At 29.1% G+C, this 27292-nt stretch overlaps 1 protein-coding gene across 2 annotated transcripts in view; it reads left to right on the forward strand.

Annotated features, from left to right (window-relative positions):
* Positions 1-27292, forward strand: part of LOC145292217 (DCN1-like protein 3) — a 315593-nt gene that overhangs the window by 227383 nt on the left and 60918 nt on the right. Inside the window, exons 3-4 of one of the 2 annotated variants that reach the window (XM_080138537.1) lie at positions 1619-1685; positions 16080-16094. The gene's annotated coding sequence lies outside the window, so the exon portion shown is untranslated. The remainder of the gene's footprint in view (positions 1-1618; positions 1686-16079; positions 16095-27292) is intronic. The other variant, XM_080138536.1, reaches the window with a different exon arrangement.

Genomic DNA, 27292 nt, shown 5'->3' on the forward strand with positions numbered 1-27292 from the left:
ACTTTTTTTTATGCCGGATCACATAACTTTCAAATAAAATATTGCTTTTCATCTTGCTTCTATGATGAACTCTTAAAGGAAAAGTCATTTTGGCCTGGTGAGATCTTATAGATCGAAACCATTGCCATGCTCGTGTAACAAAGCTATACGTGTCTATAAATGTGTATTCTCTGGATTTTAACCAGTAAATATATTCTTAACCTGGACTCTTTTTACGAGAGGCGTGCAATAAGTAATGCCCCTGACCCACTTCCAGTTGTCTGATCTTGCTAAAATTTTGCATGTGCAATGATTTATATCTCTACGAGTTATGTGGCAAATTACACCTCTGAACTAATTGTGGTTTCTGTTTTACAGGTGTTTGGACTGAGTCAGGTGTGAAATGGAGCCTGTTGAATGTTGAGCAGTGATCCGGTTTTTGTATTTGAAAGGATGCACACCACAGGAGACTTTTGATGAAATGAAAGAAACTTATGGTGATAATGCCCCATCATATGACCTTGTAAAACGCTGGCATCATAAATTCAAACATGGCCGGAAGTCTGTAGAAACAACTCCCAGACCTGGTCGTCCCCCCGCTTTTGCCATTGATAAGGCATCTGTTCGTCAAGTTGAGGCTGCCATTTTGGAAGATCGGTACATTACTATTCGCCAAATAGCCCAAGATGTCAAGATTAGTACAGGGTCTGTGGAAACTATCATTCATGACCATTTGCATATGCATAAGGTGTCTGCCAGATGGATTTCCAGGTTGCTCACACCATTCCAGAAGCGAGAACGCGTTGACTGCTCGAGGATAAATTTGGAGATGTGCCAAGAAGATGAGTCAAAGTTTTTCAAAAGACTGATTACACAGGATGAAACCTGGGTCCATCACTATGATCCAGAGATGAAAGCCCAGTCAATGCAGTGGAAGCACCACCTCCAAAGAAGGCAAGGGTGCAGTCCTCCACTGGCAAGGTCATGCTCACAGTCTTCTGGGACCAGGACGGAGTAGTGATGACAGATTTCCTAGCAAAGGGTACCACAATTACAGGAGCCTATTATGCTTCACTTTTGAGGAAATTAAGGGAAGCTATCAAAATCAAGAGGCGGGGCAAGATCAGCAAAGGTACCCTCCTCCTGCAGGACAACGCTCCGGTCCACAACTGACATGTCACCAGATCAGAAGCACAGGCGTGTGGTTATGAAATTCTCTCCCATCCTCCCTACTCTCCTGACTTTGCACCCTCTGACTTTCACCTCTTCCCAGCCATGAAGTTGTTTTTGAAAGGAAAGTGTTTCCCAGATAATGCAGCCTTGATTTCTGAAGTCATGTCGTGGTTGGAGAACCAACCTGGGGTGTTCTACAAAAAATGGTCTCCAGAGCTGCAACAAACGATGGGAGAAATGCATCTCTGGGTGGTTCCTATGTAGAGAAAGACTAATAACTGTGGCAAGTTTCATTGCTCTACTGCTATGGGAAGTGGGTCAGGGGCATTACTTATTGCATGCCCTTCGTATCTTGTATAAATGACGAAATGCAGTTTTAATGTGTGTATATATATATATATATATACATATATATATATATATATATATATGTATATTAACTTTTGAATGTTTTTTTTTTTTCCAGATTATCCTACCTTTATGGACGAATTGTAAAAATAAAAAAAAGAAAATGCCCAACATAGGAAAAAAAGGTAACGTAATAATGCAATTTCATCTGTGTGATTGGTCGTATGAACTCCAATAGATTTTGCAAAGCATTGACTAAACGTGACTGATTGGTCAGCTTTTGTTGGATAGATTATTAAATGTTTGGACTTTTCAACATGCCTTCATAAATATTTGGAAATCCAAGTTATCACTGCTGCTGCTTTCAAACAAACGAATACATCAACAAATTTTAGTATTATAGAAATCAGCAGCAGCAGCAACTGTTGCTGATGATTTCAAATATGCGCAAATATCTAAGAAACTCATGTGATGTCAGAATAGATTCCCCCCCCTTTTTCTCTCTACCCTTTCTCCTCCCCCTCTTTCAGTCATTTATGTCATTTGCCTCTTCCCATTACTTCTCTTATCATCCACAGTTTATATTGTTGTCCCATCTCCATCATATAAAAAACTCTTGCACAGGTGAAAAGTTAGTCCAGTGACAAGAAAGCAGCATCGTCCCATCTGTAAAAATCTGTCAATATGTAGGTAGACGCATCATGTTAAATCCCTTTTACAAAATCTAAATGTGCTGCACTAGCAGTATCAGAATTTTGGGGACATTCGCAGGCGAAGTCGCCATTTTGAATATACACCTATCTTTCTTTCAGATTTTAATAATAGTAAAACGTAATTTAAACCCGTAAATTTTATTTCAATAAAACGAGCAAAGACCAAATTTTAATATCATAAAAGCTTTAATAGAGAAATAAACAATTTTATTTATTTTTCCGTCGATTTCTTCACTTAACATTCGAACAATAACATTACTTGAATCTTACGATAATTATTTTAACGGCAAAATAAAGAACTTACCTGGTTAATGAGTAAGATATGCTTTCTTTTAATCTTCCTGTATGAGAATTTATTCATATTTATGTATTATAATCCATGTATTTTTAAATGGAAGGATTTTTCCAACACATATCGCGACAACGCGTGTCTTTAAAGCAAGTTGTAACGACACCGGAAGTGAAAAATTATCTCTTACTTATGTACGGAGGCCTATAAGTGTAAAAAAAAAACCACTAATTCAGAAACCTTAATAATCTCGATATTGGATTATATTGAATAAAGTGTGGAATTCTTCATATTTACAATATATGATTAAACAAATATTTAATGTAATAATAATTTTGTCTATATATTGAATAAAAACGCAAAAAATATATCCAGTTTGGTAGAAAAGTAAATTATCTTGCCTTTGATAACATTTATTTGTTATGTATTTGTTTTAGACCACTTTTTAATACAAACGTAATAACTTTTACTTTACTGTCGAAACTGTCTGCAATAAAGTTTGTCTAAAATATTGTATTCAGTTTATGGGAAAGAGCATAAAATTTCACATTGACCCTGAACATATCGTAAAAATAGAATTAATAGAAAAATTTTGATAGGTTTTTAAAGTTTAAAAATTGAAAATACTGAACTCGTAATATTCAATTAATTTCATTACTGTTTTTTAAAAAATAAAAAAAAATATTTCTATTACTTTTTATACTACTTTAATGGGTTTGTATTACTGTTATAGCAGTGTCAGAATTTTCGTGAAAATAGTGAATAATTCCACCCCATCTTTCCAAGCTTATAACTCCTCGAAAAATGTAATTCAAGCCCTAATTTTTTTTTCAATTAAAGGAGCAAGGACCAAGGTTTTATTAAAAAAAAAAAAAAAATGTGTTTTTTTTTTTCAAAAAAGGTTTTAAACTTCGGACTTTACAGGTAAATTTCTAAAAAAAAAGGATTTTTTTTTTTTTTTTAATTTGGAAATATTATTTATTGACCTTTTCTCTTCAATTTGTGAGTAAATTAATTATTTACTTTTACTTTTTAATAGAAACTTGAAAATGGGGGGGGGGGGTGAATTAAAAAAAAAAAAGTTTGTCTAAAATATTATATTCGGTTTATTGGAAAGAACATAAAATTTCACATTGACCCTGAAAATATCGTAAAAATAGAATCAATAGAAAAATTTTGATAGATTTTTAAAGTTTAAAAATTGAAAAATATTGAGTTCGGAAAATTCATTACTGTTTTTTTTTTTAAAATATATATATATTTCTATTACTTTTAAAATAACTGTAATAGTTTATTTTGGTATATTTCTTGTGTTCTTATTCAATTTAACATGTCTATTCAGCTCGAAAAACATGCAGTGTTTAAAATTCAAAATGGCCGGGGCCCCGGCGCCCGGCCCGACTGTCTCTTTAACACGGTAAGTTTGGGAAAAGATGTTATAAATAATAAACTAGACAAAATACTATTAAAAATCAACCGAATATATGTCAACTTATGTCACGGTAACATATATTGAGCGAATTTCTAACAGTATTTTGTCTAGTTTATAATTTATAATACCTTTTTCCAAACTTACCCTCTCCGAGAGAGAGTCGGGCGCCATTTTGAATTTTAAACACTGCATGTTTTTCGAGCTGAATAAACATGTTACATTGTTACACTGAATAAAAACACAAAAAATATATCCAGTTAGGTAGAAATGTAACTTATCTTGCCTTTGATAACATTTATTTGTTCTATATTTGTTTTGGGACAACTTTTTCGAATTTCTCAACTCACTTTATAAGTTCTGGAAGTATATTCCAGAAAGAAAATAAACCCACTTTAAAAATAGAAATTACGAGTTTTTTTTATATTTTATCTTGCCTTTGATAACATTTATTTGCTATATTTTTGTTTTTAGACCACTTTCTTTTTAATCTATGTGTACAGACAGAGACAGTAGTAATACAAACGTAACTTTTTATCGCCGAAACATTTTCGGCGATAAAGTGAACTTACCTGAAAAATTAATGTTTTTTACTCAAATAAAGTTTAAAAAGTCAAAATAAAATTTAAATACAACGTTCTCATCAGTTACAGAAAGTTAAAAAATACGGGTAGTAAAAAAAACCAAAAAAAACTCACCATTATTCCAATAAAATTCTTTAAAAACTAGTAAATACGTCTGAACGTCTGCTCCAAAGAATGCTGAATGTCCGGTCAGAGCGTGGCCTTCGTGGACGGTGTTTTTGCCTGACTTAAGGGAGATAACTTGTCCGGTTTTTTTATTATTGTGCCTTGACGCTATCGTAGAAAAAATCTGATAGTTTTCATTTTTTCAATAACACGAATTACTATATGACGCAGATGTTCATTTGTATTTTTCTTTTTTTAATATCTTAAAGAAATACCTGAATATTTTTTTTATTATACTATACATCTGCATAATCCGAATTCGTCTTTTTTTTTTATATATCGAAAAAAAGGAAACCAGGAATTAAATATAATTATATAAACTGATCGACTATTAATTACTGGAACATTCTAAACAAAAATTAAGCTTCCACGTAAAAAAAATAAAAAAAAAATAACACGTGGTTATCGAAAAAAGAAGGATTTAAATTTTGGACTTTACCGGTAAATTACCAGATAAGTGATATTTTTTGTTTTAAATTTGAGTATTTTATTTATTCATGTTTTATCTTCAATTTGTGATATATAAAACGTTTCAAGCAAAATTAATTATTAAATTTCTCATAGACATTCCAAAATGGGGGGGTGAATTTATAAAACAACGTTTGTCTAAAATATTATATTTAGTTTATCGGAAAGAGCATAAAATTTTACATTCACCCTGAAAAAAAACGTAACAATTGAACGAATAGGAAAATTTTGATAGATTTTTAAAGTTTAAAAATTGAAAAATATTCATCTCATAAAAATCAATTGATTTCATTACGTAACAAAATGGCTTCCCAGAACGCACGCACGCACTTTGTAAACAATGTTTTTTAAACAATGAAAAATAATATTTCTATTATTTTTTAAACAACTTAAATAGTTTATTTTGGAAGCATATTCTATAAAGAAAATAAATAACCCACTTTAGAAAGAGAAATTACGAGTTTTCTATATTTTAATCGCAGTTTTCTGTTAAGGGTGTCAAAAATTCCCCCAAAATTCTGATACTGCTAGTGCTGCACACCAAACGTTTTCGGACGAAATACATTCTAAATCCAAAAGAAACTGAATTTGCCAAACTTAATCCAAAAGACATATATGGATATTTTAATTTATAATGTGATTGGATATTTTAATTTATAATGTGATTGGATATTTTAATTTATAATGTGATTGGATATTTTAATTTATAATATGATTGGATATTTTAATTTATAATGTGATTGGATATTTTAATTTATAATGTGATTGGATATTTTAATTTATAATTTGATTGGATATTTGAATTTATAATATGATTGGATATTTTAATGTATAATGTGATTGGATATTTTAATTTATAATGTGATTGGATATTTTAATTTATAATGTGATTGGATATTTTAATTTATAATGTGATTGGATATTTTAATTTATAATTTGATTGGATATTTTAATGTATAATTTGATTGGATATTTTAATTCATAATATGCTTGGATATTTTAATTCATAATATGCTTGGATATTTTAATTCACAATATGCTTGGATATTTTAATTTACAATATGCTTGGATATTTTAATTTATAATTTGGACATTTTAATTCATAATTTGATTGGATATTTTAATTTAAATGTGATTGGATATTTTAATTTAAATGTGATTGGATATTTTAATTTATGTGATTGGATATTTTAATTTATGTGATTGGATATTTTAATTCATAATACGATTGAATAGTTTAATGTGATTGGATAATATAATACGATTGGATATTTTAATTTCTAATATGATTGGATATTTAGAAATTATAAAACAATCTTTATCGTCTATTCATTTAGCATCCCTATCCACTTGTTCAGGGTAAAAAATTTCTGGTATTACTCAAGCTGATTTCAGTTTTCATGATTTCCTTGTCAGGCCAACCTTCTTACGATTTAGTACATCCATGCTTTTGCAACCGAGTGTGACGCTTCCACATGACCATACAAACAAGATGTAACAATGCAGTTACATATTTTTAAAATGTTTCCCAATCCGTAATTGCCTTTCAATCTTGCTACCATGGCTTTTGGGAATAACTGAATTTAGCATGGCAACTTTTTGTTTTTGGTGAATGCTGACTTGAGAATTAAAAATTCTGAGGCAAAGACAGAACCAATGCACGTCGGTAATGTGAGGTTATGTTTCATTGTTTGAGGTGACCTTCCCTTACTTAACCAGCTTCGCCCACCATTGCGCTTTTAACTGTTTTACTTTCACATTGTTTCTTCTATGTTGCTTGAATTTCTAAGAACTGATGAGAAGAATTCTTAAGACTCTCTCACACAAAGCTGTGCGTGCGTGTCTATGGCAGCGTCTTCGAATAATAAAACTCGTTCACGGTTAAAAACTCGTTCATGAGCGTATGTTCATTCAACAATTGTGCAGAGAATGATGACTAATACTTGTTAGATTTCTCACGGTAGGTTGTGTGAGTGCAACACGTGCACGTTCGTATAAAATAGGAAAACTTCGTTAGGTTATTGTACAGGGTGGAGCGATGAAATTGTTGCCTTAGAAAAGACGACATGTTTCCATTTCCATTTGATGAAAACCGGTTTTCTTTTGTTGCAGACCATCTATTAGTTGGCCAGTTGTGTACAATTCCCAAACGCTATAAGATCCTTCTATTATGTCTGAAAGTGAGACAATGTTCAATGAGCGAGGTCAGAGCTGCGCCGCTGTACAACTCATGTTCTCTACTGATCCAAGTTATAATAACAGGACCATTGCCAGCACCCTCAAAAATGCATTGCTAGATTGCCACGAATAACAGGGACATGCCCAGGGTGATGAAAACAAAGTTTCTGACCTCATTAATGGTCTTTGGTGTGGTTTCAAGTGAGGGCCACATCATGCCACCTCACATCTTTGAAGTCGGATTGAAAGTCAACACTAAAGTGTACCTGGATGTGCTGAAGAGTGTGGTGATCCCCTGGTGCAATCAAGTGGCCGCTGGCAGACGCTGTGTGTGGCAGCAGGACTCGGCACCAGCCCACAAGTCGAAAGAAACCCAGGCTTCAGAAGGAGTGCTACGACTTTTTGTACCTTTCTCTCACTGCCTCCCTCCTCCCCCAACCTGAACTCACTGGACTACTTAGTTTGATCCTACGTCGAGAACATCACCAATATGATCTCCCTCAACACTAAAGGCAACCTGATCGCCGCCATTCACCAAGCTCCCACCGGCTTTGTGGAAAAGGCATGCTCCCAGTTCCAGACCCTTATTGAGATGGTGATTGAGGTTGAAAGCGGCTACATAGAATAGACGTCAGCTCTACTACATAAGCAAGTTCCTGAATTGATTTTTGTAAGTTTTAAAATAAAGCTGTAGTGTTATTGTCTTTAGGGCGATAACTTTATCCTTCCACCCGTATTATCAGGGTTTTGTGGGGTTGCATATAATGCGTGTGTGTGTGTGTGTGTGTGTGTGTATATATATGTATATATATGTGTGTGTGTGCTTCATGCACGTCTAATCTATATAAATATACATGTGTATGAAACCGATGCTCGTATCGTCTAATAGTTATAAACGTTCGTTGTGTGTGTGTGTATGTGCGCGCACTATTTCCAGATATTCAGAGTTTACATAACATGGAAAAGGTAAGAATTATTAGTTCGGGCTGCATTCAACAAACATAACACAAAAGCACACAATGTCCGTTTAATAACGGACTACTAACTTTAGGTTGTGGCTCCCTTCGTTTCTCGGACACTGCAAGAAAACATTTCACTGTGAAGCAGTAACAACTTGTCTTTTGGTTTTCCTCATTTTATTCACATTCTCAACAGTTATGTGTTTCTTTCAAGCGTTTCCAACGTTTTCTCTTTTAGTCGTTACATCGTTTCTTAGTTAACTCAGTCGAATGCTTCCACGACTGACAAAGTCAACTGCTCTCGCCAACGGCTCCCTTGTTTTCTCTGACTCTTGTATCTCTTGTCTATATACCAAAACCTACTCTCTTTGTTATCAGGTCAATTCCATTGTTGATTGTTTATAAAATTGAATTCCTAAATCTATTTTATTACATAAAAATTTCTGTACTATTTTGTTTATAAATCTAAGTTAAAATTCGTCCATTAGATTTTTAACAAATATTTTAGCTAAACATTCCTTTCTTTCAAAATATTCTCCTGCATAACTTTTTCTACAAGTTATCAAATCAATAATAATAATCGTTCAGCCCTTTGGCATTGCCTGCCACAACATAACACAGATACTACGTTGTGATCATAGCCAAAAGGTTTATAACATAACAAGGTGAATAAATGTAAATTATGAACTTGTCATGTTAAAACGCTCTCCTTTTTTTATTGTGTGTGGTGGAGGAAGAGGGGGTGGAATTCACTGATGAAATATTTGTCCAAATTCTGAATTGTTAACTGTATTGTACTTGAACAAATCTGGAGTGTATATGGAAGATGTGCGCAGGACTCTGATGGTTTAAATAATGAATGAGTTTTTGTGTAAGTAGATGTAGAACAGTTGATATTTCCTCTTTTCTCTTTCTTCCTTTTCCATACCAACTCCAGGTTAGATAATGTGACCGAGGTGACATTCTCTTTTTGTTTGTAATGAACTTTTCCAATTTTTTTTAATCTTTGCATCTTTATTACTTTCAGCTTTTAGTAAATGGAGAGAGAGAGAGAGAGAGAGAGAGAGAGAGAGAGGTGTGAGTAATAGACAATGCATAAAATAAGTCTGAGGAGCCACACAACATGCATTGAGAGAGTATGAAAATGATAGATAATAAGAGATAGGTCACTTGATTATGGCTAATTAGAATAATTAAAATAGAAGTATGTATAGATCGAATCCCAATTTTCTAGGAATAAAGTGTAGCATCTGTTCTGATATTGCAATTCATCTTTTCTGTCCTTCGTTAGTAAAGAAATTCTTTTAGACTGAAACATGATTAAAAAATAATTTTTTTTTTTAATTTCCCAATCCAAAATGCTCTTTCGTGAAGAGCTGGTGTTTAAAAACCATTAAAAAACTTACTTTGTGTTTAACTCTGCCTTCGTGGGGAGGCAAGAAAATAGAAATTCAATCCGAAAACTGATGGATATTTATTTCTCTCTCACAGTGATAAATGTGACATAAGGGTTGGAAAATGTGATTGGAAAGTCAGCACCTTTGGGGGGGGGGTACTCTGACTCTGATAGCTCAGGTAGACCTCCTAGAAATACACAGAACCAGCATTATATAGCAAAACAAGGAAGAGGTCTAAACTGATGAATATTGTAGCATGTATTTTGTGTGATTAGATTCTATTGGAACGAAAAAAGCCTTATTGAAATAAACATTGACTAACTCAGCTTATATAATAACAGTTGTCTTATGCAGTTGTGTATTGCAACCATTTTGTAAATATCCTGATCATTGTGATTTCCATTATTCGACCCAGAAGAATCATTCGAATATTCGTATCGATGTTACATGGAAAGTAGATCGTTGTACTCATTGTTCTTTTCACCTTCTTGAAATGAGGTTACGTCTTCAGCGAGACAATACTTAATTAAATGAAGCTTTCCTCTTCATGAAATCACATCGATTCCAAATTGTACTGTGCAGTGAAAGTATTCTTTCTGGCAAGGTCATCTCTAATTAAAATGACCAGTGTCGATTACTTTGAACTGTTCACACAATTTTATCCAATAATTAACATGCGTAGAAAGTTTGAGATTTTTTTTTCTTTAAAACAAGAAAACATTCAAAATTGCATGACGAGATTTATGATTAGAGTTTATGTTGCCTTTTAACAGATATTATTATTGTTATTATTATTATTGTTATTATTATTATTGTTATTATTAGTATTATTATTATTATTATTATTATTGTTATTATTGTTATTATTATTGTTATTATTATTATTATTGTTATTATTATTATTGTTATTATTATTGTTATTATTATTGTTATTATTATTGTTATTATTATTGTTATTGTTATTATTATTATTATTGTTATTATTATTATTATTGTTATTATTATTATTAGTATTGTTATTATTATTATTATTATTATTGTTATTATTATTATTATTGTTATTATTATTATTATTATTATTGTTGTTATTATTATTATTATTATTATTGTTATTATTATTATTATTATTGTTATTATTATTATTGTTATTATTATTATTATTATTATTGTTATTATTATTGTTATTATTATTGTTATTGTTATTGTTATTATTATTATTATTATTATTATTGTTATTATTGTTATTATTATTATTATTAGTATTGTTATTATTAGTATTGTTATTATTAGTATTGTTATTATTAGTATTGTTATTATTGTTATTATTATTATTATTATTATTGTTATTATTATTATTATTATTATTAGTATTAGTATTGTTATTATTATTATTATTATTGTTATTATTAGTATTATTATTATTGTTATTATTAGTATTGTTATTATTAGTATTATTATTATTATTGTTATTATTATTATTATTATTATTATTATTGTTATTATTAGTATTGTTATTATTATTATTATTTCTGAATTTTTGAGATGAGGATTGGTTATTTGTATTTTTTTTTTTTTTTTATTACATTTTCACCCCAAACAAGGCACATTGCCACTTTGTTGCAGGGGGCTACTATCGGGGACATAAGCATCAGGAGTACTGTGTAGGAAGTTGTGCAGCAAGATGTCGGTTCACTTGAACTTCTGCATGTCAGTGCAGTCGGGGAAGCAGGGACCCAGAAGGAAATTCCAAAGTCTAGTTGTTCTGGGGAAGAAACTACTGGGGTAGAAGGCTCTCTTGCATCTCCGGATCTCTACTGTGAAGGGGTGGGATTTAGCTCCTTGTCGGGGGTATTTACGTCGTGGGAGGCACAAGTGCTTGCAGTTCGTCAGAGCATTGTCCGTTAAAGTACTTGTAGAACAGGCAGAGGGCTGCAACATTTCGTCGATGGGACAGAGGCTGAAGTTTAGCTGACAGTTCAGGACCTATCAGATTGGCGACTCTCTTTTAAACCTTTACACCAGCCCAAAATATGACAACAATACTCCATATATGGGCGTACTACTGTTCTCATCTTGAGTGTGATTTTCACAACATTTCAGTCGATATAACCTCCGACCTTCTTCAGGTGTATCTTGTCAACTTGGAAATGTTTCTGTCGAACTCTGGAATTTGGACAGAATTTATTTACTTCATGGGGGTAGCGTGCTCTGGTTCCGTCAGCCATGACTGGATAGAGGTTCTAATTAATTCGCAAATGTATATTTCGGTCGCCCACACTGAGGGTTGAACCTTCAACCTTCAAGAGAATATCACTTTTACAATTGATTTTTCCCAATACTCTAACCACTGCGCCACAGGTCCTTGCGGACAATTTTAGTACGAATTTTAGGAGCCTTAAACCTACTCTTTATTTCTAGTTGTAAATATCACCATTTATTACTAATTATTATTACTATATATTAATGTATATCTATCTCTATACTTATTACTTGTATATATTAATGTTTTTACTTATTACTTGTATATATTAATCTATTGTTTATAATTACTGGTTCCCATATTGTATTGAATTCTATATACTAGGTCTACTTTGCAGTTGGTTATTCCCCGACTGCTTCTTTCAGTCGTCTTACTCTCCACCGTTCCTCTCTGTCTATAATTTTTACTTCATCCCATAATGGTAGATGATTTCCCTTTTCTTTCCAGATATGGTCAGCTATATCTGACTTTTAAGTCTCTCCACATGCTACGCCTTTTCGATGTTCTTCTAACCATACTTTTGGTGTGACGTACGAACAGAAATGGACAAATGAAAGAAGGTCTTATTTATTTTCGTTATTTTTTTTTAAACTTTGTATATCCATTAATTTTTTTCCATTCCCCCCATTTAGTTTCCCCATTTACTTTTCAAGATAATGATTATCTTGAAAAAAAAAATGGAATGAATGGGAGAAAAATAAATGGATATATGAAGATAAAAAACAAAAAAAATAAGACCTTCTTTCGTTTATTTATTTTTATTCAGACGTCACACCAACATAACAGTCGGTTCTCTGAATTGTTGTAGCCTTCTTATGCCCCCCCCTCTCTCTCATATATATATATATATATATATATAATGTGTGTGTGTGTGTGTGTGCGCGCGCAAGGACCCAACATGCTCTGGATTAAATGAGAAACACTATGTCCTCCAGACTCCATCAACACGATACAATACTTCTTCACTATTTGCAGGGCTTATTTTATTTACCCTCAACTCCGTGAATATGCAGTTTCAAAACATCTACGCATGAGATTATATAGAGTACTAAATGCTTTCCAAACATTTTCTAAAGATACTCTTCCTCATCAATGCAGTAATATTGCATGCAGTTACGTATTTCACTACAGTAATAATGAGTATGTAAACACATCTTAATTTTGTATTGCAGCAATATTTTAATAAAAAAGAAACCTGAGGACAGTAACACTGTGTAGTTACCGATACTGTATTTATATTGCTGTACCGTAAAGTCATTTTCTATGTGTACAAAATATTTATTAATTGACAGAAAGTGGAACAAATTTAAAGACAAACTTAGATAAATATAGTACGCACAGTTCAGGAAATAATAATACAATTCAGTAATAATATGCAATTAGAAACATTAATACACAGTCACAAAAAAATATGCATTGTACATACATTCTATGCATTTATAAAAAAAAAAATAAAAAATTTCAGTCTTGACCTGGGCGCTGTCTGTATCCTCTAAACTAATTAACGTTTTTTTTTGTTTTTGTTTTTTTGGGTTTTTTTTTTTTTAATTAATTCTTCAAACCTTGCTGGTAAATGAAATCACCAGATTAAAAAACAATTTTTTTTTTTTTTAATTAAAAAAAAAAAAAATAACCGCTAGCTGCCATATCCAAAATTTACCTGCTATATTCCAAACAAAATCTCCAAATCTAGTGGGAAAACACTGAATTGGCAACACTGTTTAGCATTCATTTTCATGATGTTATGACGCTAGCCAGGTATACCAGCATATGATGCGATAGGGTTAAGAAGAGCCTAATCTGCAACTGCAGAACCACGAACAAGTGAGGGTATACTGTATTACTTTTTTATGTTTTTTTGTTTTGTTTCTTTTTATGTTATATAAAATGTTATGTTATATAAAATTCAGTTTTAAGAATAAGGCACAAGGATATGCCTAACATTAATTGGATGGGAGTAAAGTTATATAAATTTTGATTTTTTAACCCCCTGAGAATCAGTGAAGAACCCTGTGCACTCTTGTTCCAAACTCTTAATCCTTAATTGACATTTTTTTAAAAACGAAAAAAGAAAAATGATTTTAAAAAGTAAAATATCATTTTTATAGGTATTGAGCATAAATACAGTCCCCCCACGGTGCCAACTCAGGAGAGGTGTGGTCTTGCCTCGCAATTACATGCACAGCTTCCCTTACAGGGCATATCCATTGTCTCTTGAGACTGAAATGAGGCATTACACACATATATAATTGTGTGAAAATGTACTTAGTCATTAATTTGTTAAAATCCTCAAAACAAAAAAGTTTTATGTGAAATGGGATACATGTATCATATTTAAAAGCTGTAGTCAAAATATGTAATACATTTCTGAAGTCAAACATGAAAACAGAAGTATAATTTAACGAGTAGGGTGACCCGATGTTGTCAGGGATTGAATGAGGGTCATTGAATGTTCTACACTTTTAATATTTTTATTGTCATTGGAATCGGTGAAATCGCCCATTGTTCAATCAAATCGATTAATTGCTCTAGTTTGGGTCAAGCAACGATTATGCAAAGAACGTTTGTGCGACTCATGGGTTTTTTTTTTTTTTTTTTTTTATCTCATTCTATTTTCTACACGGATGAAAAATAAGTTTTATCACTGAAAGATGCAATAATGGCTTGGGGTGTTGTCTCCCTTTATATTAAGAAAAAAAAAAAGTTTTGCTCTTTGTATAAAGTTTTTTAGTGATCTCCCTTGCTTGTTTTTGTGGATCATTGACTAGGAAAACAAAGATGAAGATTTTGATAAACAGTCATGTGACTCTAATTGGAGTTATGTGAAAAGAAATATGGAGGACATGTTGAATTTCCAAGTTTTGTATCATTTTCATGATCTTTCTTGCTGCGTTTTTGTTCTTACAAAATATATGAATGCATTTGCATAGTCGAGTGAAGAATTCTTCTCCAAATTTTGTCGGAAAGCTTAATTGTATCAAACATTGTGGAGATTGTGTTGAATTGAAACAATTAAATCTAATAGCACTATCACATTTTCCAAAGTTCTGGTGCTCCGTGGACAGATAGTAAATTTCAATGCTCATCCAATAATTCTGCAGTAACTGGCAACAAAATTGTTTCTAATTAATACGAAATGATGTCTGTGAAGCGTCGAGTGCACACAGAACACTCGTGTTACAGTTACGTATTTTGTCGTAGCGTTTTACTTGGCCTTTTGGTCAAGATCAAAGTGTAGTATCTGTTCTTCAGATGCTGCACTTCCATTTCTTGTTCTCTTTCGGTGACGGAGCAGTCCTTCACGACTGAGACAATTTTTTATTTTTGTACCTTTTCTCCACGTTAAAAAACGACCCTGGTGTCTAACTCTGTCCCGTGGGGAGGCATAGTAAATAGGTACATTATGAAAGCGTGATGCTTTCTAATCTATTTAGCGGAAATAAAATCAAACAAAATGGCGTTATATTTAGAAAATAAAAAAAAATCTTTCTTTACTTATTCTATCTCGTTTTTATTAAACGTACAAATGGAAGAAACAGTGAGACCAGTGTGATGTGCAAGTTAAACGAGCTGGAACAAAAGAAGCAGAATAGATCAGACAATTCTGAAGAACACGTGTTATAATTGCATTCATAAGAAAAGACTGAGACTAGCAACATCACGTCTATTAGAGAGAAACTGCAGAGAAGAGAGAGTGGAGTCCATAAAATTGCAAATACTTTTTTTGCATCTTATCAAGAACTCTGAAATCAAGAAAATTGAACAGATTTACTTTTAAGTAACGAAGTCGTTTTTTTTTTTTGTTGTTGTTTTTTTTTTTTTTAACTCAAATCCAAATTTACACCACTCTCAACAGATTATCAAAATCAACAATTTGCACAACGTAGACTTCATTTTACAAATACCAAAGAAGTTATTTTCATCTGAAGAGGCAAATTCAATCGATTACTTTTCATTAGAATTTGGTAAATAATTATAATTATTATTATTATATTTATTTATTTATTATTATTTTTTTTTTTTTTGCAAAAACTTTTAAGGTAAAATTTGGAGTTCATCTATCTGATTATTTCATTTTATTTTTATTGCTTTTTTTATCTTAATGAAAAACTAACACTTTTCTATGGAAAATTACAGAATCAAGTCCAGCAGGTAATTCATTCTTAACATCTAAGCAAAAATCTCGTTAATTCATTAACAGATTATAATAAACGTTTCTTGAACATTTATAATAATCGTTTCTTAAATAATTATAAAAAACGTTTTTTGAACAATATTAATAATCGTTTCTTGAACATTTATAAAAAAACATTTCTTGAACATTAATAAAAAACATTTCTTGAACATTAATAATGAACGTTTCTTGAACATTAATAAAAAACATTTCTTGAATATTTATAATAATTGTTTCTAGAATATTTATAATAATCGTTTCTTGAACATTTATAATAATCGTTTCTTGAACATTTTTAATGGACGTTTCTTGAACATTTTTAATGGACGTTTCTTGAACATTTTTAATGGACGTTTCTTGCACACTTATAATGGAGGTTTCTTGCACACTTATAATGGACGTTTCTTGAACACTTATAATAATCGTTTCTTGAACATCTATAATATAAATTTCACCTGTTTGTTCAAATGTATGTATGTATAGTCTGCCTAAAACTTTCGACAGAGGCAACAGATTTTCACGAGATTACTATCTTTTGAAGCTCGACCCTTCGGACAACAAATATCGAAAAATTGGCTGAAAGCATCATTTCCTTCACCCTCCACTGGGCACTTTTCTACAGGGTGGGGTCGCTTTTTTCGCTGATATTTTAAAAAGTCATCCGCCTCTTTTCGATTGACTAGCCATTTATAATAACCGTTTCTTGAACATTAATAAAAAAACATTTCGTGAACATTAATAAAAAAACATTTCGTGAACATTAATATTAAACGTTTCTTGAACATTAATAATAAACGTTTCTTGAACATTCATATTAAACGTTTCTTGAACATTCATATTAAACGTTTCTTGAACATTCATATTAAACGTTTCTTGAACATTAATAAAAAACATTTCTTGAACATTAATAATAAACGTTTCTTGAACATTCATATTAAACGTTTCTTGAACATTCATATTAAACGTTTCTTGAACATTAATAAAAAACATTTCGTGAACATTAATATTAAACGTTTCTTGAACATTAATAAAAAACGTTTCTTGAACATTAATATTAAACGTTTCTTGAACATTAATATTAAACGTTTCTTGAACATTAATAATAAACGTTTCTTGAGCATTAATAAAAAACATTTTGTGAACATTAATATTAAACGTTTCTTGAACATTAATAAAAAACATTTCATGAACATTAATATTAAACGTTTCTTGAACATTAATAATAAACGTTTCTTGAGCATTAATAAAAAACATTTTGTGAACATTAATATTAAACGTTTCTTGAACATTAATAAAAAACATTTCGTGAACATTAATATTAAACGTTTCTTGAACATTAATAATAAACGTTTCTTGAGCATTAATAAAAAACATTCTGTGAACATTAATATTAAACGTTTCTTGAACATTAATAAAAAACATTTCGTGAACATTAATATTAAACGTTTCTTGAACATTAATAATAAACGTTTCTTGAGCATTAATAAAAAACATTTTGTGAACATTAATATTAAACGTTTCTTGAACATTAATAAAAAACATTTCGTGAACATTAATATTAAACGTTTCTTGAACATTAATAATAAACGTTTCTTGAGCATTAATAAAAAACATTTTGTGAACATTAATATTAAACGTTTCTTGAACATTAATAAAAAACATTTCGTGAACATTAATATTAAACGTTTCTTGAACATTAATAAAAAACATTTCGTGAACATTAATATTAAACGTTTCTTGAACATTAATAATAAACGTTTCTTGAGCATTAATAAAAAACATTTTGTGAACATTAATATTAAACTTTTCTTGAACATTAATAAAAAACATTTCGTGAACATTAATATTAAACGTTTCTTGAACATTAATAAAAAACATTTCGTGAACATTAATATTAAACGTTTCTTGAACATTAATAATAAACGTTTCTTGAGCATTAATAAAAAACATTTTGTGAACATTAATATTAAACGTTTCTTGAACATTAATAAAAAACATTTCGTGAACATTAATATTAAACGTTTCTTGAACATTAATAATAAACGTTTCTTGAGCATTAATAAAAAACATTTTGTGAACATTAATATTAAACGTTTCTTGAACATTAATAAAAAACATTTCGTGAACATTAATATTAAACGTTTCTTGAACATTAATAATAAACGTTTCTTGAGCATTAATAAAAAACATTTTGTGAACATTAATATTAAACGTTTCTTGAACATTAATAAAAAACATTTCGTGAACATTAATATTAAACGTTTCTTGAACATTAATATTAAACGTTTCTTGAACATTAATAATAAACGTTTCTTGAGCATTAATAAAAAACATTTTGTGAACATTAATATTAAACGTTTCTTGAACATTAATAAAAAACATTTCGTGAACATTAATATTAAACGTTTCTTGAACATTAATAATAAACGTTTCTTGAGCATTAATAAAAAACATTTTGTGAACATTAATATTAAACGTTTCTTGAACATTAATAAAAAACATTTCGTGAACATTTATATTAAACGTTTCTTGAACATTAATAATAAACGTTTCTTGAGCATTAATAAAAAACATTTTGTGAACATTAATATTAAACGTTTCTTGAACATTAATAAAAAACATTTCGTGAACATTAATATTAAACGTTTCTTGAACATTAATAATAAACGTTTCTTGAGCATTAATAAAAAACATTTTGTGAACATTAATATTAAACGTTTCTTGAACATTAATAAAAAAACATTTCGTGAACATTAATATTAAACGTTTCTTGAACATTAATAATAAACGTTTCTTGAGCATTAATAAAAAACATTTTGTGAACATTAATATTAAACGTTTCTTGAACATTAATAAAAAACATTTCGTGAACATTAATATTAAACGTTTCTTGAACATTAATAATAAACGTTTCTTGAGCATTAATAAAAAACATTTTGTGAACATTAATATTAAACGTTTCTTGAACATTAATAAAAAACATTTCGTGAACATTAATATTAAACGTTTCTTGAACATTAATAAAAAACATTTCGTGAACATTAATATTAAACGTTTCTTGAACATTAATAATAAACGTTTCTTGAGCATTAATAAAAAACATTTTGTGAACATTAATATTAAACGTTTCTTGAACATTAATAAAAAACATTTCGTGAACATTAATATTAAACGTTTCTTGAACATTAATAAAAAACATTTCGTGAACATTAATATTAAACGTTTCTTGAACATTAATATTAAACGTTTCTTGAACATTAATAAAAAACATTTTGTGAACATTAATATTAAACGTTTCTTGAACATTAATAAAAAACATTTTGTGAACATTAATATTAAACGTTTCTTGAACATTAATAAAAAACATTTTGTGAACATTAATATTAAACGTTTCTTGAACATTAATAATAAACGTTTCTTGAGCATTAATAAAAAACATTTTGTGAACATTGATATTAAACGTTTCTTGAACATTAATAAAAAACATTTCGTGAACATTAATATTAAACGTTTCTTGAACATTAATAAAAAACATTTCGTGAACATTAATATTAAACGTTTCTTGAACATTAATAAAAAACATTTCGTGAACATTAATATTAAACGTTTCTTGAACATTAATATTAAACGTTTCTTGAACATTAATAAAAAAACATTTTGTGAACATTAATATTAAACGTTTCTTGAACATTAATAAAAAACATTTTGTGAACATTAATATTAAACGTTTCTTGAACATTAATAAAAAACATTTTGTGAACATTAATATTAAACGTTTCTTGAACATTAATAAAAAACATTTTGTGAACATTAATATTAAACGTTTCTTGAACATTAATAATAAACGTTTCTTGAACATTAATAAAAAACATTTCGTGAACATTAATATTAAACGTTTCTTGAACATTAATAAAAAACATTTTGTGAACATTAATATTAAACGTTTCTTGAACATTAATAATAAACGTTTCTTGAGCATTAATAAAAAACATTTCGTGAACATTAATATTAAACGTTTCTTGAACATTAATAATAAACGTTTCTTGAGCATTAATAAAAAACATTTCGTGAACATTAATATTAAACGTTTCTTGAACATTAATAAAAAACATTTCGTGAACATTAATATTAAACGTTTCTTGAACATTAATAAAAAACATTTTGTGAACATTAATATTAAACGTTTCTTGAACATTAATAAAAAACATTTTGTGAACATTAATAATAAACGTTTCTTGAACATTAATAAAAAAAATTTCGTGAACATTAATATTAAACGTTTCTTGAACATTAATAATAAACGTTTCTTGAACATTAATAAAAAACATTTCGTGAACATTAATATTAAACGTTTCTTGAACATTAATAAAAAACATTTTGTGAACATTAATATTAAACGTTTCTTGAACATTAATAATAAACGTTTCTTGAGCATTAATAAAAAACATTTCGTGAACATTAATATTAAACGTTTCTTGAACATTAATAAAAAACGTTTCTTGAGCATTAATAAAAAACATTTCGTGAACATTAATATTAAACGTTTCTTGAACATTAATAAAAAACATTTCGTGAACATTAATATTAAACGTTTCTTGAACATTAATAATAAACGTTTCTTGAGCATTAATAAAAAACATTTCGTGAACATTAATATTAAACGTTTCTTGAACATTAATAAAAAACGTTTTGTGAACATTAATAAAAAACGTTTTGTGAACATTAATAAAAAACGTTTTGCGAACATTAATATTAAACGTTTCTTGAACATTAATAAAAAACGTTTTGCGAACATTAATATTAAACGTTTCTTGAACATTAATATTAAACGTTTCTTGAACATTAATAAAAAACATTTTGTGAACATTAATATTAAACGTTTCTTGAACATTAATAAAAAACATTTCGTGAACATTAATATTAAACGTTTCTTGAACATTAATAAAAAACGTTTTGTGAACATTAATATTAAACGTTTCTTGAACATTAATAAAAAACGTTTTGTGAACATTAATATTAAACGTTTCTTGAACATTAATAAAAAACGTTTTGTGAACATTAATATTAAACGTTTCTTGAACATTAATAAAAAACGTTTCGTGAACATTAATATTAAACGTTTCTTGAACATTAATAAAAAACGTTTTGCGAACATTAATATTAAACGTTTCTTGAACATTAATAAAAAACGTTTTGTGAACATTAATATTAAACGTTTCTTGAACATTAATAAAAAACATTTCGTGAACATTAATATTAAACGTTTCTTGAACATTAATAAAAAACATTTCGTGAACATTAATATTAAACGTTTCTTGAACATTAATAAAAAACGTTTTGCGAACATTAATATTAAACGTTTCTTGAACATTAATAAAAAACATTTTGTGAACATTAATATTAAACGTTTCTTGAACATTAATAAAAAACATTTCGTGAACATTAATATTTAACGTTTCTTGAACATTAATAAAAAACGTTTTGCGAACATTAATATTAAACGTTTCTTGAACATTAATAAAAAACATTTTGTGAACATTAATATTAAACGTTTCTTGAACATTAATAAAAAACGTTTTGTGAACATTAATATTAAACGTTTCTTGAACATTAATTAAAAACGTTTTGCGAACATTAATATTAAACGTTTCTTGAACATTAATAAAAAACATTTCGTGAACATTAATATTAAACGTTTCTTGAACATTAATAAAAAACGTTTTGCGAACATTAATATTAAACGTTTCTTGAACATTAATAAAAAACGTTTTGTGAACATTAATATTAAATGTTTCTTGAACATTAATAAAAAACATTTCGTGAACATTAATATTAAACGTTTCTTGAACATTAATAAAAAACATTTTGTGAACATTAATATTAAACGTTTCTTGAACATTAATAAAAAACATTTCGTGAACATTAATATTAAACGTTTCTTGAACATTAATAATAAACGTTTCTTGAACATTAATAAAAAACATTTCGTGAACATTAATATTAAACGTTTCTTGAACATTAATAAAAAACATTTTGTGAACATTAATATTAAACGTTTCTTGAACATTAATAATAAACGTTTCTTGAGCATTAATAAAAAACATTTCGTGAACATTAATATTAAACGTTTCTTGAACATTAATAATAAACGTTTCTTGAGCATTAATAAAAAACATTTTGTGAACATTAATATTAAACGTTTCTTGAACATTAATATTAAACGTTTCTTGAGCATTAATAAAAAACATTTCGTGAACATTAATATTAAACGTTTCTTGAACATTAATAATAAACGTTTCTTGAACATTAATATTAAACGTTTCTTGAACATTAATAAAAAACATTTCGTGAACATTAATATTAAACGTTTCTTGAGCATTAATAAAAAACATTTCGTGAACATTAATATTAAACATTTCTTGAACATTAATAATAAACGTTTCTTGAGCATTAATAAAAAACATTTTGTGAACATTAATATTAAACGTTTCTTGAACATTAATAATAAACGTTTCTTGAGCATTAATAAAAAACATTTCGTGAACATTAATATTAAACGTTTCTTGAACATTAATAAAAAACGTTTTGTGAACATTAATAAAAAACGTTTTGTGAACATTAATAAAAAACGTTTTGCGAACATTAATATTAAACGTTTCTTGAACATTAATAAAAAACATTTTGTGAACATTAATATTAAACGTTTCTTGAACATTAATAAAAAACATTTCGTGAACATTAATATTAAACGTTTCTTGAACATTAATAAAAAACGTTTTGTAAACATTAATATTAAACGTTTCTTGAACATTAATAAAAAACGTTTTGCGAACATTAATATTAAACGTTTCTTGAACATTAATAAAAAACATTTCGTGAACATTAATATTAAACGTTTCTTGAACATTAATAAAAAAACGTTTTGCGAACATTAATATTAAACGTTTCTTGAACATTAATAAAAAACATTTTGTGAACATTAATATTAAACGTTTCTTGAACATTAATAAAAATAAGCAGTTCGTGAACATTAATAAAAAAACATTTCTTGAACATTAATAATAAACGTTTCTTGAACATTAATATTAAACGTTTCTTGAACATTAATATTAAACGTTTCTTGAACATTAATAAAAAACGTTTCTTGAACATTAATAAAAAACATTTCTTGAACATTAATAAAAAACATTTCTTGAACATTAATAAAAAACATTTCTTGAACATTAATAAAAAACATTTCTTGAACATTAATAAAAAACGTTTCTTGAACATTAATAAAAAACATTTCTTTAACATTAATAATAAACGTTTCTTGAACATTAATATTAAACATTTCTTGAACATTAATAAAAAACGTTTCTTGAACATTAATAAAAAACATTTCTTTAACATTAATAATAAACGTTTCTTGAACATTAATATTAAACGTTTCTTGAACATTAATAAAAAACGTTTCTTTAACATTAATAAAAAACATTTCTTTAACATTAATATTAAACGTTTCTTGAACATTAATATTAAACGTTTCTTGAACATTAATAAAAAACATTTCTTGAACATTAATAATAAACGTTTCGTGAACATTAATAAAAAACGTTTCTTGAACATTAATAAAAAACATTTCGTGAACATTAATAAAAAACGTTTCGTGAACATTAATAATAAACGTTTCTTGAACCAATCATCTTATATGATTTAACGTTTATTTTACATGCAGGCATGTGTTGAACGGCTTTTAAAAATTGACTTTAAAAAAACAATCTCTGTCTGCTCAGGTCTTTATCATGACTTTCTGCCATGTTTTCCATTGGCTTTCTATGATGGCCATCTCTTATGTCCACGCATTTTTATCAACACTTTGCCCGTCTTTGAATAGCTTTTTACAATTGAAACAGCCTTTCATCAGATCAAACAGATTTTAATGATGTTTATTGTTGAAGTTTTTTGATAGCTTTTCTCATCTTCGTTTCAGTCTCACTTTCTTCAGGTGCATTTTGTTGAACTCTGGAATCGATACAGAATGTCACAATGAGTCCATGAGGGTACCTTGTTCTCATTTCATCAGTCATAACCAGTTTTGAGTAATATTCGTTATTCTTAATATCGCCTATAGTTAGGATTGAACCTTTAACCTCCAGAAGACTCCCACTTAGAACTAATTGGACTGTGCACCTTTATTGCACGATATGTCTATGAGAATAATTTAACATGAATTAAATGAACTGTTGCGTTTTAAATTCTGTATAGGTACCAGGGTTCTTCATAAAAATTCTTACGTTCAAAAGGAAATGCACCTGAAAAGTAGGTCGGTTGTGAAACATGAAAGTAACAACCCAAATCGTCTGATTAATACAAATAATCTTTTCTCATCTCAAAAATTCCGAAACGTACCTATTTTTGGCTGGGCGTTGGGGGGGGGGTATAAAATAATAATCTCTCTTATATAAAGTCACTTTGTATGTGTGAGTTCCTTCCTTATAGGTTCCGAAACAGCTGAACTTATCTTTTGCAACTTTCACGCAAAGCTAATTTACATGTCTGGCAGTGTTCTTAGATTGATTTCGTACAGAAATTCATCCGATAAGTATCAAAAATCGAAAAAATCTTAAAAATATCTTTTAACTCTATTTTACGTTCACCAGTGTAACGTTGGCAGTGTAATGTAAAATATTCCCCTGTAAAAATTCTTTTTTATCTATAAGAGAAGAAAAACTATTTTTAAGATCATCAAACCCAAATATCAGCTGACATGATATTGTAAACAAACACAGACGGAATTTGATGGATGACGTCATCATTATTTTTAAATACTTTTTTTTGCAAATTAGTCTTTGTAATATATAATAATCAATAGAGGATTGATTCTATAATACATACACAATCTGCATAAATTAAAATATCATGTTTAAGCGTATTGTACGACCGGGCAATGCCGGGCTGCCAGCTAGTGTTAGAAATAGAAAAGTAATAGGAGGAAATCGGCATTAATTTTGGTGTCTGCGGATAAAGTCCATTCTTTTTGAGTGGCTTTCCTTGTATTCTTCCCCTCTCCCCACCAACTTTACAATCTCTTAGCACTTTAGATGATATGCAAGAGAATGCATGATTCATACAAGTCCCTTCAAAGGCAAACGAATTAGCCATGACAACGGCGGGGGGGGGAGTGATCTTGCATTGCACAAGCAGCCATATCCTGTTATACACTCAACGGGGACTTTTTATTGGCTGATTTCCTGTTCACAGATTTGAAATGTGTCACCTGACATACTGATGGATTGTCATTGGCTAATCTCATAAAATAGGTGCAACTTGTGACTATATTTGTTATTATGCAATGATGTTGATGCTCTCACACTGCTAAATGTTATGGCACTACATAATACTGATTATACAAATATTCCCAAGACATGACCTTGTCCTGGAAATAGTTGTATAATCAGTTGCAAAATCAAATTCGGAATGTTGGATTCGAGTTGCTCAGTGATTTAGATAAAAATAGTAATTTAATTTAAAGTCTAATATTTTTCTCTTTTGTTTCCATTCAAGTGAATATTTGGATTATTGTTCTCCTCTTGAATTTGTTATTCTCGCAGTGTTTCAGCTGACTTCTAATCTTCTTCAGGTGTGTCTTGGGGTAAACTCTTTTTTGACTTGGGAGTCATCATTTATCAAGGGCCGAAGGCCACTCGAGGATAAGGGTTAATGACTGTAAGGTGGCAGTATAGTAATCGTTAATGATGTAAAATAGATAGGATTTTGAATCTTTATGTCGAACTCGAGTTTGAAGGTTCAATCTTCAGTAAAGGCGATACTAATAATATAATTATGAGTTAAGATTTCTACCCAGTTATGGCTGACAGGATGAGAGCAATCTACTCCTGTGGATTGAATAACAGGTTCCATTCAAAATTCCATACACTTTCCAAAGTTCAACATAAAGACTTCCAATTTTAGATGCCCCGATGAAGGTTGGTTGTTATATTGGTTGAAATGTAAGAAAAATATCTTTTGATTCAGTTATCCATCTGATATTTTCAGCAGACACTTCAGATTTGGTCAATATGAAGATCATCTAACGTGGCAAACCACTGAATGTTGTCAAACAAATGATAACTGAATAATTGTTACAATTCAAATTAAAACAATTAAAATAATTTTTTTTATATATAACTCAATCACAAAACTAAGAAATAGTTTAGTATTTTGTGCAATTAAAGCCTTAATGAAAAAAATGTTAATTTATTCAGCTTTAGTATAAATAAGTGTCTTGTAAACACAAGACAAATTCTTCACATTTATTCATATTTTTGTAATGTTAATTACTGTTGGATATTGATCCAAGGTGACGCCGATACAAGCAGAGGTGTACACACATACACATTCCAGATTGATTTTTGATCTGCATTTTTGTGTCCCATAAAAATGACCTGAATTGTAATTATCACTGAAAACAAAGAAAAGCTTACATTCCAGGTCAGGAAGTTAGAATTGCACAACACAAAATCAAAAAGGAACAACTAATAATATTGGTTGATGTCTATATAAGATAGTAAACATAAACAACCTAAGAGAGAAGACTCCCAATCGTCCAACGTAATTAACATTTTTCCACACACACACACACTTACAGCTAAACGCAGTTATGTTCCATCTCTCTCTCGTGTTGATGGTCATCATTGTATTGTAAATAAACTTTTATGTTGACAAAATTCATCTGCATCGATTTTGAAAACAACAAAAGAATTGTCAGGTGTATATACAATTTCGCAGGCATTTGAAAAGTGCAAACTAGAAGATTATATATGCATTCAACAACACAATAATACAAACTTGTTCATTTATTAAATAAGACAATAAAGAATTGAAAAGAAAGAAATCAATTCACCTGAGCGATGTGTGTGAGGGGGGGGGATCTTATTTTCTTCTTACAATTTAAACCTGGATGGCAACTTGTTGAAAATAGTTGGTCCCTTTAAAAGCTTAAAAGGAACATTAATCTACAAATGCAAAACGTTTTGTCTATGGGATCCAAACACTAATTGAATTAAAAAACAATAAAAGAAAATGTGGCGTCATTAACGGGGGGGGGGGCACAGCATTTACTCATCCCTTTTATATGAACATTTATTTCTCTTGCACATATTTTCCTTTCTAGCCAGCGATGTTAATTTTATTT

The sequence above is a fragment of the Euprymna scolopes genome, chromosome 13 (assembly GCF_053919585.1).
Source record: "Euprymna scolopes isolate OS-2025 chromosome 13, ASM5391958v1, whole genome shotgun sequence".
Classification (NCBI taxonomy): Eukaryota; Metazoa; Mollusca; class Cephalopoda; order Sepiida; family Sepiolidae; genus Euprymna; species Euprymna scolopes.